Consider the following 18,641-nt stretch of genomic DNA (forward strand, 5'->3'; position numbering starts at 1 on the left):
AACTTCACCATCTTGATTGTCCACACTTTATTGGCACTACACAGTGATAAGACTTTTTATTAGTGATCATATATGGTACAGTGACCCTCGATGACACCAGCTTTATTATGATTGTGGTAGCACCTTAAACAACCCTATACAACAATAATTTTGTCCATATTTAAGGGCAGATAAGATACACTATGACTATTGTAGTAAACATTGTGGTTAACAATGTTTATCCTTTGTTTACATTTAAGGTCACAAACCTGTGAACGTGGTACGTAGAGTACACTTGACCACGTAGTGTAGATAGGTTTCTTTGATCCTGAGGAAGTGCCCAGATCCTCCTGACTATAGAGGCAGGAAACATGTTGATCTTGAGAGTAGAGCTACACGACTAGACACTTTGCATCTAGTACACCCCCACTCTCCATCTTTTTAACAAGGCAGTTTACCTCATGAATAAAATAATGGCTAGGACTAACTGACCTGTTTTAATCCACTTTCACTCAAATCTACACACACTAGGTCCCTCACCCCCACTGCACCAACCGGCAGGAACAAAAGATCCCCGCTAAAGAGCCCCGGTTTGGGAGCCCGTCAGGTATTGCAGCGCCGACCTGACGAGGGGCAAGCTCATATGATTAAGCATGACACCTAGCTCGCTGGGTGTGTGAGAGCTCTAGTTCCACAAGGGGAATCCCCCCTCCCCTTTTCTTTTCACTTCTCTTCCAACCTGGAGTAAGTGCAGGATTACTTTTTACCCCCACCTTTCAGTATCTCCTCTCTTGCTCTTTTATTTTTCTTTGTTTCTGAGGAACATTGTACCTTGTTTGCATACAGTTATTCTTCCTCACATTGTTGACTGGTAACTGTCACTTCTGAAACACTTCTTTTGGTGTGTCTCCTAAGGCGATACTCAGAGGCCGAAACCGGTCCCAGGATGCTTATTTCCAGTCCAGGGAGGACCTGGCCTGGCAGATCGGGCTGGACTGCTCCCAGTGGGCGCAGGGTCAAGACTGATTTGCATATGGCTGGGTCCAAACTGGAATGGCATGGTGAGCAAAAAAACCATGGATTTAGGCCCAGATCTCTGTACTGGAGTGAATGTATGACATTGTTCTGCATTCTGTCCATCAATTGTTCTTTTTGCATCAAGCATGCCTCAGGCTTAACACCCTTGGCTGTCTGTAGCACAAGAAAAGGGAGCTATGGACTTAATAAAGCAGGTGGGCATTGTAGTGATGGGTAACTTATACCCCAATGGTACGTTCATAGCTCCGTCTGATCTAACATATGTGAGTAATCAAACACTACTGTTCCGATTTGTGTACCATAGGCTACGTGCTTCTTTCCAGGCACTCTACCCTATATACCCAAATGAACCACCCACATTAGAAACACTACAGTTACTAATAACTGCCCTGGATAATATCAACCTGGTAGCGTGACTCTATAGATCTCAGCAGAGGGAAATCGGAGCTAACACCCAAAAGTCACTGTACCATTGACTGGGGACGAATGGCAATCCTGTTGTGCACTCACTGAACTTCTAGTTCCTAATGGAAATTTGCATATTATTCATTACAAATACTTACTCCAGATCTACCACACCCTGTTTCACTTACATAGACATGGCCTAAGAGCAGACGTGAGATGTAAATGCTTTGGAGCAGACCTGGCTGACTTTGGACACCTGGCATGGCACTGTAACAAGGTAAAGCTATACTGGGAACACGTTATATCTATGCTGAGTGGAATCTTGAATCATAAATAGGAATGTACACTGCAATTATGTCTACTGGGGCATCTAACACATTTGAAATCTGCCAAAAATAAATGGCGGCCATAGAGTTACAATTGGCAAAGAGGAGGGTGGCAATGCACTGGGACTGCAAGAAAGCGCCCACTGTTCATCGCTGGATACTGGACTCTATATACGGTAAGGATAAAAAAATTTATATGCAGAAGAATTGCCCACAGCTGCTAAGCTCTCTAATTTCTGGGAACCCCTTACTGTCTACCTATGAGAACATCCTCATCTCCTTAAAGATGATGTGGGGTCACTGTGATTACTATCCTTCTGTATTGCTGCTTGGATAAGTTGCTGGTCGTTAAGTATTGTTGTGCTATGTAAAATTGCTAATTGTTTATCAAAACAGATTGTGCAGATTTGATGCCGTTTGTGAATATTGCCTGATACGAAGAAAACAATTTAAAAAAAATGTGTTATTTCTGTATTTGTCACCCCGAGTGTGACGGGTATGCCAAGACGTGGGTCCCGTGCTCTCCATGCCACTGTAGTCAAGCTATCCTGGCTGATGAGGGCTGAAAGCCCGAAAACGGTCCTAGGATGCTTGTTTCCAGTCCAGGGAGGACTTGGCCTGGTAGTTCGGGCTGGACTGTTCCCATTGGACACAGGGTCAAGACTGATTTGCATATGGCTGAGTCCAAACTGGATAAGCATGGTGAGCAAAAAAACAATGGATTTAGGCCCAGATCTCTGTACTGGAGTGAATGTATGACATTGTTCTGCATTCTGTCCATCAATTGTTCTTTTTGCATTTGTCACCCCGAGTGGGATGGATATGCCCAGCCGTGGGTCCTGTGCTCTCCATGCCCCTGGAGTCAAGCTATCCTGGCTGATGAGGGCAGAAAGCCTAAAACCGGTCCTAGGATGCTTGTTTCCAGTCCAGGGAGGACCTGGCCTGGCAGTTCGGGCTGGAATGTTCCCATTGGGCGCAGGGTCAAGACTGATCTGCATATGGCTGGGCCCAAACTGGAATGGCATGGTGAGCAAAAAAACGATGGATTTAGGCCCAGCTCTCTGTACTGGGGTGAATGTATGACATTGTTCTGTATTCTGTCCATCAATTGTTCTTTTTGCGATGCTCAGAGGTCCACAACTTATCAGAGTCACCTCATCATTGGGGAGGGGCTTAGAAAAGCTCAGGTACTTGCAGTTCCTTTTTGAGGAGGAAGAAATAGTTAAGAGGTACATGAGGGTGATACAGCAAGCAAGACATTCTGCTTATACGTCAGATGTGCTGTGTTCTGGTTCTTGTTCTGTTTGCTAGACGATTCTTTCCCAGTTTAAGCCATGAAGTTGATCACCACAACACTGACTGAAGGGGCATTTACTACTATTGTGTTAATGATTTTCGTGATTGGTCCAGGAGCACTTCCAATGACTGCTGCTGTGACAAGGGAGCAGCAGATACATTTACCAAAACGTGAAAAGGCTTTTTCACAGGTTTCAGGCTTTTCACTGGTGGCTTTCATGACTGAATCTGGTTTACTTGTGTTCCATTTCTTTTTTCATTAGCTGAGAGGATGGAAGTCAAGAAATTCATAATGAGTAAAGGACCTAACTCTTTTGGAGCACTGCCTTGTCTACCTCCAAGCATGAAGAAATAGGAAGCCAGACTGTCAGGCTTGGTTATGGAAGTGAATGTAATACACGATATAACACATAAAATAATACCAAATGTGTGGTTAGACATAAAACCTTCAAGAAAAGATAACATCTAAAAAGTATTCAAACGTTCTATTTTTAATAATATAAAATGATTAGTGTGACCGAATTTGGTTAGTCAACACCCAATTTACCCAGGGAAGCATGTGGCAAAGAGAAAGTCATAAGACACCATAGCAATAAAAAAATAGTTCCAGACTAAAAATAATAAGCACATACTTGTAGCCCTCTCTGGAGTACAGCAACATGCACATGTATCAACATTGAAGTTACCCCTTCAAAAACAAAAAACTTCGCTGAGTTTTGGGGAAAAACTAGTAATAGTATCTGAAAGGGAGCCAGAATCTCAGGGTCTTTTAGGAGTGCATAAGAAAGTCTGACATAATTGATTAAAATTAAAAAATAAATATTTCTGGTCTGCAGACTTTCATTGGGCCTTCATACTATAGTAGAACATTTAGACCACAAACAATCAGTAAAATCTGCAATAATATATGGTGACGATTCACAGGAAAGTAAGATGGAGTTTGGAAAAATAAAACTTCTTTGACAATAACATCTGCGGCCTGTCCAAAATATATATACCCCACACTCCAGGGCAATATGGACTAAATTCAGAGGTAATTGGGAAAATTCAGTATTGCTATCCGGGGCCGTATTACAGAGAGTGCCTAGGGGGCATGATAGGCATTTGCGCTCTCGCTGTGCATCCCCGGGACACTTTCGGATTACAGCAGGAGCCACAGACACTTGTGCAGCCCTTTCTGTAATATCGATAGCACTGGTGAACATGTAGCACCAGCGACATCTCTGGAGGGTGTTCCCTCATTTGCTGGCAGATGCAGTCATTCACTGCACCCGCCTGCAAATGAATCTCCAATCCCTCTTTAAAGTGTAGGTGGGTTGCTGCCTGCACATTGAACCACGGAGCGGCTTTAGAGCAGCGGCTCCATATTTCACTTCAATGCACTCCCCCCAAACCGCACAAGTTTGCGGGTATCCTGGGGTCAGCACATTCACTGTAATTGGGCGTAACTTGCCTGTTTGCGCATGGCACACTTATTTAAAGGTGTGCCATGGCACAAACAAGAAAAGTGTGCCCTATGTGTATTTGGGCCCCTGATGGCCAGTAAGGCCTAAAGCAGAACCTAGTACCGCACCATGGAGACTTGAAAAAAATATTTATAATATAAATAAAAAAGAGTACCCTTACCTAAACACAGAGGCAGGAGAAGGGCTACACCAAAATGCCGAAATTTAGTCACAAAATGTGGCACTATGGTGCGCCCCAAGCACGATCAGGACAACAACAGCAAGAATGTAAAAGCTTGATTAAAACTGATAAAAATGTATGTGGCCTATGGCAGACACCAGGGGCTCCATTATGAATACAGTGCAAGTTCCCTGTTTGCGCCCAGCACACCTCAAAACAGGTGCTCCCCATGCAAACAGGGAAAGTGCGCCCTATTACACAGAGTACGCTGTCTCCAGGGCAATGGCAAACTCATGCTGCCCTGAGGGCAGCCCATTCAGGTGAAAAACGGAGCAGCTTTGAAGCAGCTGCTCCATGTTTTGCTGTGCAGGTGGCACCTGCCTGCACTTTTGAAGGGAATAAGAGCTCCCCTTGCAGTTGCGTGCAATGAGTGGCTTCACCTGCCTGCAAGGGGATGTCTGGGGGGTCCATAGGACCTCCTTTCACTCATCAGAGGGCAGCTTTCAGGGGCCGTACTGACAGTGCGTACTGTCTGCCATATGTCCGAGTCCACTACCCCCACCCTGCCCCTCCCCCACCCACCCACCGCCCTGCAGCACTACCTTGGCGAGCTGCCACTGAAAAGTTATAAACTCATGCTGCCACATATCTTTCCTAAGTTTTGAAATATACCACCATAACATACTCTTGTTACCATGTGTACAGTTCTAGTTCACCAATTTAAGGGGTTACTGTTTTGAGGCCTAGTCAACGTAGCTAATAGCAAATTTCAGCCCCTCCAATTAATAGATCTGTTGACTTTTCCTTTGTCCCATGTAAAAGTGTCTCATTCCAGATCGATAAACAATAATGAAGAGCGCGGTTGTAAAATATTATCTCTTAACAAGTGGGCCTTGTACATTTTCAATAATAGATAACCCCTCTTGTTGGTCACTGTAGATGTGTGGGATTGAACTTAAAAAAGATGTGTAGGGCTCGCTTTTTGGCTTGTAGAGCTTTACCCTAGCTTTCTATTTTTAGAGATTTTGATAACTAATTGACTAAAGGCATCAGTACTCCTATTGCACTTCCACAGTGTAAAAAGTTACATTTGTTTGACAAAATTCCCAGAACTGTTTAAAAATGCACTCGAAAGTTATTTCTGCTAAATGAAACACTCAATAGACAAAATAATATGAACAACTGTCCATTTTCAATAAGTCACGCAGAGAATGTTGCCAGAAAAATCCATGCAGTGCACATCTTTTTTAACTGTTCCCGAAAGAGTATTTCTGTTCCAAGCAGGTCATGCATTTTGAGATTGAGAAAATCGCGTAAACTAAAAGAACTTAAAAAAATATATGTGATACACTTGCCCAGACATGGAAGATTACTCAAGACTTTGCTCACATAATAAAAATTCCGCAAGGGCCTAACTATGAGAAGCAAATGGCTGCCTGCGTTAGTTTTCTTGATAATAGGCCATATGGGAAAGGTATTAGTAAACCAGAGCGCTTCCTCAACATCGTCCATTTTATGAGAATTTAAATGCCCTTCTAAGATATAATTTAAATCCTATCTTTTAATGTCATAATAAAATCTTTAAAACTTGGGACCTTTGGAAAAATGGCTATCCTGGATTAATCCAGGTTTGTTTGTTATGCCGTGTTTTTGACTCCAAAACAATTGTTATATTCAACAAATGTACCCCATATCTCCTTGGAGTTTCTATATTAAAGTCTGAACTCTTACAAATTGCTGTTCCAACAGGCATATCTCCTGCAATGCTATGCTTGTATTCCCATCTGTGTGGGGACCTGGCCTGTCAGTTTGGGCTAAATTTTCTACTACAGGAGCAGGATCAAGGTTGATTGCGTATGGGTGGTTTCTCGCAAGAGTGGCACAGAGGCTGAGAAACGATGGACTAAAATACTGCCCATGCGATTGCCCATGGATGAGATGAATTGAAGCATTTCTTACATCACTGTGGTGTTTGCAGCAGTAGAGGCCCGTAATGCGACTGGTATAGTGCAGGTCTCAAGCCACACCTCCCTGATGAGTCCTTAGGAGGCTGAAATCAGTTTTTTGTTGCTTGTATTTTTGTCTGGAGGGGGCCTGGCCTAGCAGTTTGGGCTGGCTGATCCCATTGGAGCAGGTTTAAGGCCAATTTGTATATGGCTTGTCTCTGACTAGAGAGGAGCAATGGGTGAAAACAAACACTGGGCTACAATGTGCTCCTGAGTGATCAATAATGTCTGAGGTTAATTCAAGCATTTCTAATATTATGTTGCTCTTTGTTGCCATTACAAAACACAAAATTGATATTCATATCAATTTGCCTAACGAAAATAGGCATGAGGAAGGTCATAGATATTTTCCCATGAGATACTCTCAATGTAGTTACTCACTTAAACTACTGCTCTCCAGTAAATGAACCATGCTGATGCCAAATCAAAATGTGCTGCCTGAGTAATCATGGTGAACACATAGAAATTCATATCTAGAAACAGCTTTATCTTGGTATAAATCAGTAAGTATGTTGCCATGCTAGTTAACCGCTGATACAATTTATTTATGAATTTACTTTATAATCCTAAGTAGTGTTCTAGCACCCTGAGTTATTTAGGTGCTTTACATTCAACAGTAACTGTACGTTTAATTGTACCATACCAATTAACAACAACAGAGAACCAACATTAAGGGAAATCATTCACTTCGATTATTTGGAAACAAGGTACGTGGTTGAAGAAAAAGTAAGGTAGGGTGGAGGGTAGGGAAATTGCATAACCAAGTCTATCAATGAGAATATTAAATAAATGCATTTTTAGATGTTTCTGGAATGACGGGATGGTGGGTTGAAGTCTGACTTTTAATGGGTGAGAATTCCAGGTTGAGATTATGGCCTCCCACAGGGATTTGTTCCAGGCAAAAGATGTTTTAAATTTGGGAACTTAGATTTTCTGAATACTCAGAAAAGATCATGCTAGAAATGCTTGCAAATAGTCTCACCCTCTGGCAATTGCTCTGGGTAGCATTTCAACCCATCATTTTTTGCCCAGTGCTTCACTCTAGACAATGCCGCCTTATGCAAATAAGTAATAAACGTGCTTGTCAGCAGTTTTTCCTGAACTGCCAGGGAAGGTCACCTCAAAAATGGAAAACAAACAACTCCAGACCAGTTTCAGTCTTGTTAGTGAGGGATAGATTGGATCCAGTGGCACCGCAAGCAAGGACCTCACTGCTAGGTGTGCCTCCAGCCATTATTGGTGTTACATCATGCACAGAAAAGGCGATGGGAGAAAAGCTTGCACATAGTTTAAGCTACTGGCAAATGCTCAGTGTAGCATTCCAAACCACTGTGTTTTTTTGCATACTGTACTAACCTGGACAGAATCTAATCCTATGCAAATCAATACTGACCCTGCTTCTCCTGAGAACAGTTAAACCTGATCTGTCAGACAAGGTCTCCTGCAGAAGGGAACGCTAGCAACCTCAGACCAAGTTTGAGTTACAGAACTGGGACAAGTCAATCTGATGAAGGTGCGTTGCTGCTGGACCAAAGATGTAAATTGGTCCTGCTTGGAGCTTTTCCAGAGTAGGTAATCCATTTAGGTGGAACATCGTGGAGAAGGTATTTGGCCTCATGGAACCCTGTTTGGTTACATCTTTCAGTCTTTCCCCGCTGGAGCAATCCGACCTCCAAAAAAGTGAGAACATAGAAATCTTCCCTGAGCAAAAGCACCACAAGTATCCAACTGGTGAGAATCCTTCACCAGAAGAGTATGTTGAAGTTCTCCAAATTTAAGCTTTCCTGCCAAAAGTCAGTGGCTTCCCTAGGACCTGGTCCGATAACATTTTCAGCCGCAACCTGCTGGCTTGTTGCACTGAGGATTTTTTACTTCCTGGTTTCTGTTTCTGACTCATGCTGCAATGTGAACAGTCATATATCATGCCTAGGTTCCGATCAAGCACAACTAGATGACCTCATTTGGCGCTATTTTTGGTGCTATTTTTATTTAAATCTTTAAAATTCCTATCTCTGGTCCCCCCATTGGATTGTTGATGTTTTTATTTCATTTTGCTTATTAAGCCATTCTCTGTTTTTATAAATTGGATTGGAATTTTTATTGAGTTGAGGTTTTGATTTTTTTAACTGTTTTTACACTTCTAAATGTTAAGGACATTTTGTTAAGCTGAGCCTGCTTGCTCTGTGCTATTGCTACCAGGGGTAGAGATCGGGTTTAAATTATTGAAGTCTTTAATGGACCTAACAAGAGTAGTGACCTTATTACTTGTGAGGGACACCATCCCCCAAAACCTATAATCCATCTTCTCACACTATGCCATTCTGCTGTAGCGAGGGCTAGATGTTGTGAGATCATTTTGTATTAGGGCTTGTTCTCAGTAATTTGACAATTGCTATAGTGCTGCTTCGACTTCATTTCTTAAAGTCATATATTATTATTGAATGTATTAATGATTTGGCTTCTGAATAAATCTACAAACTGAAAGCTGGTAGAAGCCTGATTGTACATATATTTCAATACAGGGCTTGACTGAGTATTGGTGTCCAGATCAATTATCCATTTTCTGCAACCAACTATAGTGTGACTTTATTACTTGTGGTGAACTAAAATCCACCCAACTAATATTCCAATTTTCTGTATACCTATACTTTCACATGTACATATTCAGGCACGTGCAGGGGCTTTAAGTCTGCCCCCTTCACCTATTGCTCAGCTACAGTGTGTTTAACTTGTTGGATCATCCCACAGGACAGCATGGCCAATAAGTCAGCCTGCTCCAGCCACGACCATCATTCCATTCACATTTGGATAAACAACATGGTCAGCCATTTAATGATTATGTTGTTAGACAGAGGGACTAATACAATTTTGAAATGGAGTGGGTACCACAGTCAAAATAATCTGGAACAATTAAACAATTCAGAAGTTGTTAGGGCATTAACATAGATGACCAAGCCTTGCCATGGCCACTGAAATAATTCCTAATCCTATAGCATCTCCACCCCATGGCAGTGGCACTCAACTCCCTGCTACTGTTCCACCCCTGTCTCCTCACTGCAGCAGTGTGGATTGCCAGGTTGTGTGCAACACATTGCCAGTGAAGTGACTACTCAGCTTAGAACAAACTCTTGTGACTTTCATAGCATTTTTGAGCCACAGTACTGACAGTCTTCAGTGTATCTGGATGCTTCACTGAGCCATTGTTACTTCCCCTGTCTGGGTTCTCTTCATGGGACTTACCATGCTCTCTGGCACTGGCAGACAGTACTCATTTTGATGTCCCTTCTCTGCAGTTCAAGTTCATGAGGGGGGCAGTGCAGTGGCCCTTTCTCATGAGACACTGACACCTCAATTCAGAAATGCATTGTTATCTTTAAAGATATGTTTTTGGCTAAACCGTAATAGCTCTTTTTACATCTGTCAGAAATTCACAGCATTCTTCACAGATGTAAATGTGTTTTGTACTGTGCAATTCTATGTCATTAGTCCAGACTTACACAATTGGAACCCCCACATAAGGGAAGGGCAGCAGGCGTAAGAAGGCCTTTTTTTCCTTGTTAGTTTGTGAAGGCCCACAATCTTGTATGTTGACCCACGCACTTGTGTATGGCCCTTTCACGCTAGAAATTATTCCTTTTACTCCAAGAAACTGTTAAAGAAACCATCTTTTATAGAGGGAAGGAGAATAGATCACTGCCACACTTGGTGTGGATGTAGGGTAAGATGTTTCTCCCAATGAAATATAAACTGATGTAGTTTCATATATATTATAAAAATATTGTGCATCAAAAGTAATGCAGCTAGCATTTCGACTACAAAATATTGTGAAAGTGAGCATATATAGTTAATGATATAATAACTAGTCTGAACTCTTTTGATGTGAACTATATGGAAAGCACATGAAGGGTAACTGGTTAATATGATCCAATATTGTCATCAAAGGGTTCTGATGACATCATAAACTACAACGCTGAAAGCTGAGTGGTTTGTGAATGTCACAAGAATCACAAGATGACAAAACAGAACCATATTATAGATTGTACCCAGTATTTATTTTTAACATTGGATGTTTATTTCAGTGCAGTTAGATAGAAACGGCTACTTTCTTCAAAGTGCAACTAAAAATTAGCGCCGTTCAAAATTATTATGATTAGGCTTTGTTAACTCTCTTGAATAAACTGCTTATAAAACAATAGGAAATGGTGAGAGTCAATGGATGTGGTTTATTCTGTGCTGCAGCATTTACCACATAAATATGGATTTATGTCATTTGCCATATAATTTGCAAATTGTTCAAATTTCACAAAAAAATGTTTCTGTCTCAAAAGAATAAAAATAATACTGACAGCGAATGTGTTGCAAAATTCGTATTTTTTACCACATCATTTACATACCTTGCCAACTAATATGGTCCTCCGTGCTGCAAACTACTAGTAGCCCTTGGAGTCATTCTTGGGTTCCTGACTTCAAGGTAAACAGCTCCAGTCAAGTACTTCTGACAGCATGGCAGTCCTTGTTCCAATCTTCTTAGGTCCAGGTGTGTTCTTAACTGGGTGCCTGGAGAGGCAAAATGTATGGCATGTGCTACTTGTTGGGAATGATCCCTGGGGATCCCTAACAAATGGGGTTTATGTTCCCTGGGGCTAGCCCTATCCACTTTGGGCATTTTCAAGATGGCCTAAGATCTTCGGCCACATTAACCTTGAGTGCTGGTCTTGTGTAGGGGTATGTACTATGGTAAGCCTAGTGCCCTCCCACAATTAACTTCACAAACCAAATTGATGTACTTCCTGTACTCAAACCAAGTCAGACAAAGGCGGCCGAGCATGCGCATTTGTGAGGAAGTCGTCGGCGAGAGAAGGAAGAGGGAGCCCCGGGACGCCGCAGCTCAGGTAAGTTATTTAAATTATTTAAACCTTGTTTTTTAAAAGTTTAGGATTATTCCTAATGTATTTTAAAAGCAGGCGGGAGGGAGGCGGGTGGCGCGTAGTGGGGCTACGCGGAGTGTGCGGGTGTGCGTAGATTTACCCCCACTCTGTGATGCTCCGCGTAGCCCCACTACGCCCACTACGCCCAGGGTTAATCTTGAGTTGTGCTTATTGAAGTTTTTTTTAATTTTGTCTATTTAATAAATTAAGTTCTATTTTTCTAACCTGGTGTGGAATCTTTGTGTGTAGTGTTTTCACTGTTTTATTGTCTGAAGTGTTGTACAAATACTTTACGAATTGCCTCTAAGTTAAGTCTGACTGCTCTCTGCCAAGCTACCAGAAGGTGAGCACGGGCTATTTTAGGGTGTGCCTGATTCTTCCCTTGACTAAGATTGTGATTGCTGCTTGACTAGGGCTCATACCCCAGTCAACTCACAACCCAATTTCTAACAGTCCTTGAATTATATTTTTTAGCTGCTTTTGACCCAAAATGACCATTATAAGTTGTTATAATGCAATCCTGTGCTTTCCTATGGGACAGCTAACCTTGCCACTGTGAAAGGGGCTTTTGGGCCCTTTTCACTGTCCGGACATGGGTAACAATTTCTATGTGTCCTACTTTTCAATCCTATGCACCCTGCCTTGTAAACCAATAAGATCTTCTTTAGGGGTGACTTGTAAACATTTAAAAGGAACGTTTAGACCTGTCAAAAGGGTTGAATTAGCAGTTTAGAAACTACACATCCAGGCTACAGTAGCAGGCCGGGAGGTATATGTTACAGTGCTACTAAAACGGGTGGTGCAATGAGTGCTGCAGCCTACAAGTAGCATTTAAATTATATGCTCTAGGTATAGGTATTAACATATATCAGGGACTTATATGTACATTAAATGTGCCAATCAGGTGTAGGCCAGTTTCAGCGCGTTTTAAGGAAGAGCTCAGTACTAACTTGCTGGTTAGTAGAAGGAAAGTGTGCAGAGTCTTAAACTCAACAAAAGCAGATCAGGCAAAATGTGGGTGAATATCACACAAAAGTTGGTCAAGTCCAATATCCAGCGTGCACATATTGCAATTCACTGCAATAGTCAGACAGCACACTTTACTATTTTCCAAAATGTTCCAGCTATTACTTTACACTTTTTTGTTATTCCCCAATTAGTTAATTTTACAAGCAGCCATCACAACAGTTTAACACTTTTCACGTTTTGAGGACTAATGTTGGAAATAATCCCCATAAAACAGATGTAAGGGAGTGCCCGCTCCAAGAAAAACCAGGAAAGATTCTGTATTGTCTCACTCAAAAGAAAAGAAATTATTACCCAGTGTAATACGTCATATGTAGCAGGGTTCTTGTATGACAATAACGCATGTTACATACAAATCAGGTCTGATTGTATGAAAATACGCCTGTTTTAACATTAGAGAATGTGTGTATAGGCATAGGACTGAGACAAATGGGCTAATTCTTTGAATGGAAATGCTAACAAATGTTTGCTAAGTCACCATGCTTTCAGCTTAAAAACGTCACGTTTGTCTGACACCCTCAAACTAACACAGCAGAGAGAAGTTCCCCTTCTCTGTTACTCATATTGTCACTGGCTGCAAAGGAAAAAGATCTTGCTTGGACAGGAAAAAGGCTAAATAGCGGTAACTTCTATTGTTTTCCTATGTTTCTACTGAAGGGCATTAATTGTTTCATATTTTTGTTGCAAAGCAGGAACTGAGCAGGAGTCACCCCCTCTTCCAACCGTGAAAAAACACCATTAACAAAAAACGTATCGGTGTTGGGGCAGGGTTACATACATTGACTGGTGTCTTTGGGGAAAAGCTAAGGGGCTGAATTTCTCTGCTGACCTAATGATTGCTCAAGGTATGTGGAGAAAGTATTAATAGCTTCCCATAACAAAGCTTAGTGAACTAATATACATATTTAAGATAGACGGCTGAAACTATAATACATTATTGGGCAGGGAATTGTCTAAAAGAATGTGGACGTGTCCTGAAATATGATTTGGGCTGTCTTAACCTTTACCTTCATTTGCATATTATATGCTGAGTTATTTATAAAAATATCACCATACTGAAATACTTATTAAGTAGGGAAATACTGCAGAATAAATAACCAAATGATTGTGAAATGACAATCACTGCCTATGTATTGATTCAGGAAAACAGAGTGGGACCCATTTCATCATCTGCCAATAGGAGATTCTCCGACAGGTTTGTCTTATTTCTAACCTCCTTATATAACAAAGCATAATTCATCAGCAGAGGGATTGAGAGACATTCGCTAGTTCTCTTTTTCTCTGAAAATGGTGCATATCCTTTTAGACAAGTAATATTTAAAAAGTAGAGGTGTGGACCATGTGTTCAATATTATTTTTGTATACAATTAGCTATGGAAATTAAAATATATAGAGCATCAAAATGCGTCCAACTTTGTACGCGTGCTGCAATGTACAAGAGAGATGCAAAGTGGGAAAAGAGTTAAACTATGTCAAAAGCATGGTATTTTGTAGTGAAAAGGTACCAATCCAGTACATAACCTATGCTTGATATGCTTCAACACTTAATGGTAACATTTCAATAAGGGTAAATGGTAATTTGTGTAGAAATTGGTGTATTTACCTCTTATATCACACTCGATACGAGTGCCTTAATTTGCATCTATATCGAGGAAGAGAAATTCAATTTACTTGCATCACATTGACAAGGAGAGGCATTCATACTGGAAAATGAGAGGGAAATGTATACAGGCTAGAGACTACGAAGAGAAGCAGGTGGAGTTCGGCTGAGTTTTTTAGAATGAGATTAAAAGCACATGCGGATTAGGAAAAACAAACACCGTGCAAATTAACAAGGCCCTATCTCCACAGGAACGTCACTTTGAACGATGTTCCTGTAGTGATAGGGGCTTCGCCTTATTTACAATGTGGCATTAAATGTAAATGTAAAGGCACTTTGTAAATATGTCACCCTTTCACGCTATACTTAGCGTGAAAGGGTTGGGCAATGGGTGTTGCGGTGCGTGTTCCACCCCAACACACATTGACTGGGATGCTGCCACCTATTTACAAGGGTGGCATGAAGAGGAGGCAGCGCCAAAATTAAGACTCACGGAAAACCTGGTCTTAATAGGGCAAAACGGGGAAAAATGCACTAGTTCTCCTCGTTTTTGCTGTTTCTATGTGTACTGCATTGTGCAGCACACATAAAAACAGAAAATTGCCATGAAAGATTGTTTATGTGCAGGAAGGTGTCCCTTCCTGCACATAAACAATCCTTACAAAAATGACGACTTGCAACTTCTGTGTGTGCTGCACAATGCAGCACACATAAAATTTACAAATCACCGTTCTGGATTGTTTATGTGCAGGAAGGGACACCTTCTTGCACATAAACAAACATTCCCTCAATGCAGGCACCCTTGCACTATGGTGCAAGGGTGCCTGAATTGGCGCTAGGCCAGCTTAATTTAGCATCAACAATTTTTGAAACCGAGCAATAGAGTTCAAAAGCTTATTATGTTAATTTAGATGTATGAATGTTTTTCTGACTAGCAATATATGCTTATGGATTTTGGTTATCATATATTTTTGTTTGCCTGCAGCCCTGATGAAGTCCATGACATAACATAGTCAGGACGAAACACGTGTTGGCTGACAGGGGGCTTACATCGAAGAAGCTCTGTCAAAGAATAAAGACAAGACTTGAACAATTGGAACCAATTTGTAATTTCTTTTGATGTGCACTAGCACCATTACTTGGACTTTACTTTTGAACCCTATTGCTCGGTTTCAAAAATTGTTGATGTTTAGGGTAGACTTGGTTTACCTAGATTACGACATTGGTGGTTGTCGTATTGCTTACTTAGTAGCAAGGGTTCTCTTTTACTTTTAGCACGAATATTACATTTCTCTGCGCATATTGTCCCTACCACTGTGGTTTTTTTTCCAGCTTAATTTAGCACCAGTGCAGGGAGAAACGCAGGGGTGCACAGTATTATTGTAAATGCGGCACATCCCTGTGTTTATAAAGTGACGGAGTGCAGCGTTAGCAATTTTGGAGCTAACTCGTGCTCCACCACTTGCTTGTAAATATGCCCCATGTGTCTTTATTTTTACATAATGCGTATTATGTTCCATTTGATTAACATGACAGCTAAAATCACCACAAAAAGTTGTGTTTACTGTGAGTTAAGTAATCACCTTGATGTAGATAATTCGCAACAATTCAATGCAATGTCCATATGGAACACGGTCAATGGTCCTTCATTAATGAAGTGCGATTTTGGCCATATCCTTACATTTAATTTATGCCAAATGACTGGGATTTTCTTTTGTACCTTAGCACTAATGGAAGAGATTTGCGATGTCACTGTACACTAACAGGGCAAATCTGAACAGGTCGTTTCAAGCCAGAAAAACAAATACATGTTTTAGGAAAGATAATGGAATCCATTAGTAATTAAAAGAGCTTACCATTGCATGGGTATTGAGGGCATCTGAGACAGCCAATTATAAGACTTTCAACCAGTGTAGCTATGGGGATGATGAAAACAAATGTGTTACATTTGAGGTAGAAAAGTCTTTTCTAAGATTAATTCTCTTTACAAATTAACTGGTTGGTAAATGATAGCTCTGATAACAGGAGAGGATGTGGTCCGTTGGCTTAAACTGCCGACTTTGGTGTAGGAAACCAGAGTTCGAGCCTCGAGGTCGCGTCCACATCATGTGATTCTGGGCAAATCGCTTAATCTCCCCGTGCCTGAATATGTAATGTAAATACGGTGCTCATGTGCAGCTCTCCAATACCTTCGGGTCGAGTTCGCGCTATATAAAAGATGCTAAGAAAAAAATAAAGATAACCTAGCGTAAATAACTCTTGTAGGTCGGTCACCCCTATTTGGTAAATCATCAGAAGACCCAGAAAATGCAGAATAACCAGATAACAGTTTAGGGTGTATCAGTCCGAGCTATTGCAGGCATGAAATCATTTTCTATTATATTTTAAAGGGCAGGAAAGGGTCTTATTCCTCAAATCTAACAAGGACCCTCGCAATTGAGGACTTTATCACCCAATGCAGCTCAGATGTGGTTATAAGCTCCTGATGAAAAGATTATCATATTTGGAGGCAGATAATTACATTTTTAGCACAACGCAGCATAGCAGCCAAAGTTTCTGCACTGCATTCTGCATGGGGAGGAAAGTAGCATGGAGCCATATTTATTAGAAATGGCCTGCCGCTGTCCTCATTCCCTCCTCTGAGGAATACAAAAAAGTGACGGAAGGGCAGTTTGAATTAATCTCAAACACTGGTAATCATTTGGTAGATGCATCCCTGTCCATCTTTTTGTTTGCATTTCAAGTAACCTCAGATTCGACCCAGCCATATGCAAATCAGCCTTGGTCCTGATCCAATCAGAACAGTCCAGCTCAAACTGTTGAGCCAGGTCTTCTCTGACCCAAAACACAAGCATTTCAAGATGTACTTCGTCCTAATTTTGCCACTTCAGTCAGATGTAGCTTGGTTGAAGTGGCAACGGGAGTCTCCTGCCCACCGACGTCCGAGCCACCCTTTGCACCTAGAGCATTGCACTGAGGGACACAAAAAGGTGATGTATATGTGATATGTCTAACACTCCATGTTTTCTAAAGCTTAAACCTCTGGGCAGATTTACTAAGATTTGACGGAAGGCAGCGCAGCATTCATAGTTACTGTGCTATGTTGCATCAAAGGGCGAGAGCAGAACAGTGCTATATCGACGGTGATACAGTGCTGTATCTCTGTCCCTCTGCACTGGCACACTTTAGGCTGCCTTGTGCCTTGCAGATACCTTTGCACCACACTACATGCTGTGTGTATGATGTTTAGCATACATTTTGTACAGGAAGGTTACCCTTATAGAGCAAAATACTATGATGGGACATAGTTTAATATTGTTTCCACGTTTTATGTGTGCTGTAGAGTGCAGCACAAATGCAAAGTCGTAAAAGTATGGAGAAAAGAAAAGCTTTTTGAATGTTATGCTTGCCTCAGGAAGGTGTATATTTATTGATGCACATCCCTGTCTATCAATGTTAGTAGTGACCTCTGCAATCACTAACTCATAGAAATTAAAAGTTAAATGCATGCAATTTAGAAAGTGTAATCACATAAACACGGGCTCACATCTTTGCCCTACACAACGTACACCTTTGTGATAGTGCCCCTTTTTTATCAGTCACTACATACTTCCCATGTTGTGACTTTCTCCATTTCCTCCTAAATATAGTGCTGTGGCAAACTGGGAAAGCTTGATGTATCTACACCACACAGCTGTCCAATTTCTAAAGACATTCCCTAAAGCTCTGTCATAGAGGTTGGTGAGCTGATGAAAAGTTGAGCAAGACTCGAGCCAGTTACCAAGCTCTGACTCAGCTCGAGGTACTTTTGGGCCAAAGTAAGTGGAGCTTAGCTGTGTCTTCTGCTTGCCACCCACGCTCTAACCACATACCAAGAAGAAACATTAACCTTTCATGAAAAAACAAAGAAAGAGAATGAGATACCCATCTAGTGGCAGAAGTGCCAATATAAAACCAGAACATCTGGGCTCAATCCAGCTTTCCAGCTTAACAAAGTTGTGTTATCCTATGAAAACATTTGATTCCACCAAGCCTCCTTATTCTTCATTATCACATATTGGAGCACCTTTAAATACATGAATTCAGGCGGTGGGCTGTACAAAAGCCTCTCTCATTTGATTTAACAGACTATAAAGTTGCTTTTACTAAAATATAGAAATCTAGGACATACACAGTCTGTGCATGACAATTAACTTGCCTCCTAGTTCACTAGTGGTATTGTCCTCAATGTAGGGGCACAAATGTTTCCAAAGTCATGTTTGAAAACTATCACTTTTAATAAATGTCTCTCAATGCAGTGATATAATCTGATGTACTAAGTTAAAAAGCTTTGTATATTAAAGAAAGGCACCCTTTTAGGTTCTGAAGAAACTTTCTCATATTTTCACATGCCGTTTGTCACATAGATGAC

Source organism: Triturus cristatus, chromosome 8, assembly GCF_964204655.1.
Source record: "Triturus cristatus chromosome 8, aTriCri1.1, whole genome shotgun sequence".
Taxonomy (NCBI): domain Eukaryota; kingdom Metazoa; phylum Chordata; class Amphibia; order Caudata; family Salamandridae; genus Triturus; species Triturus cristatus.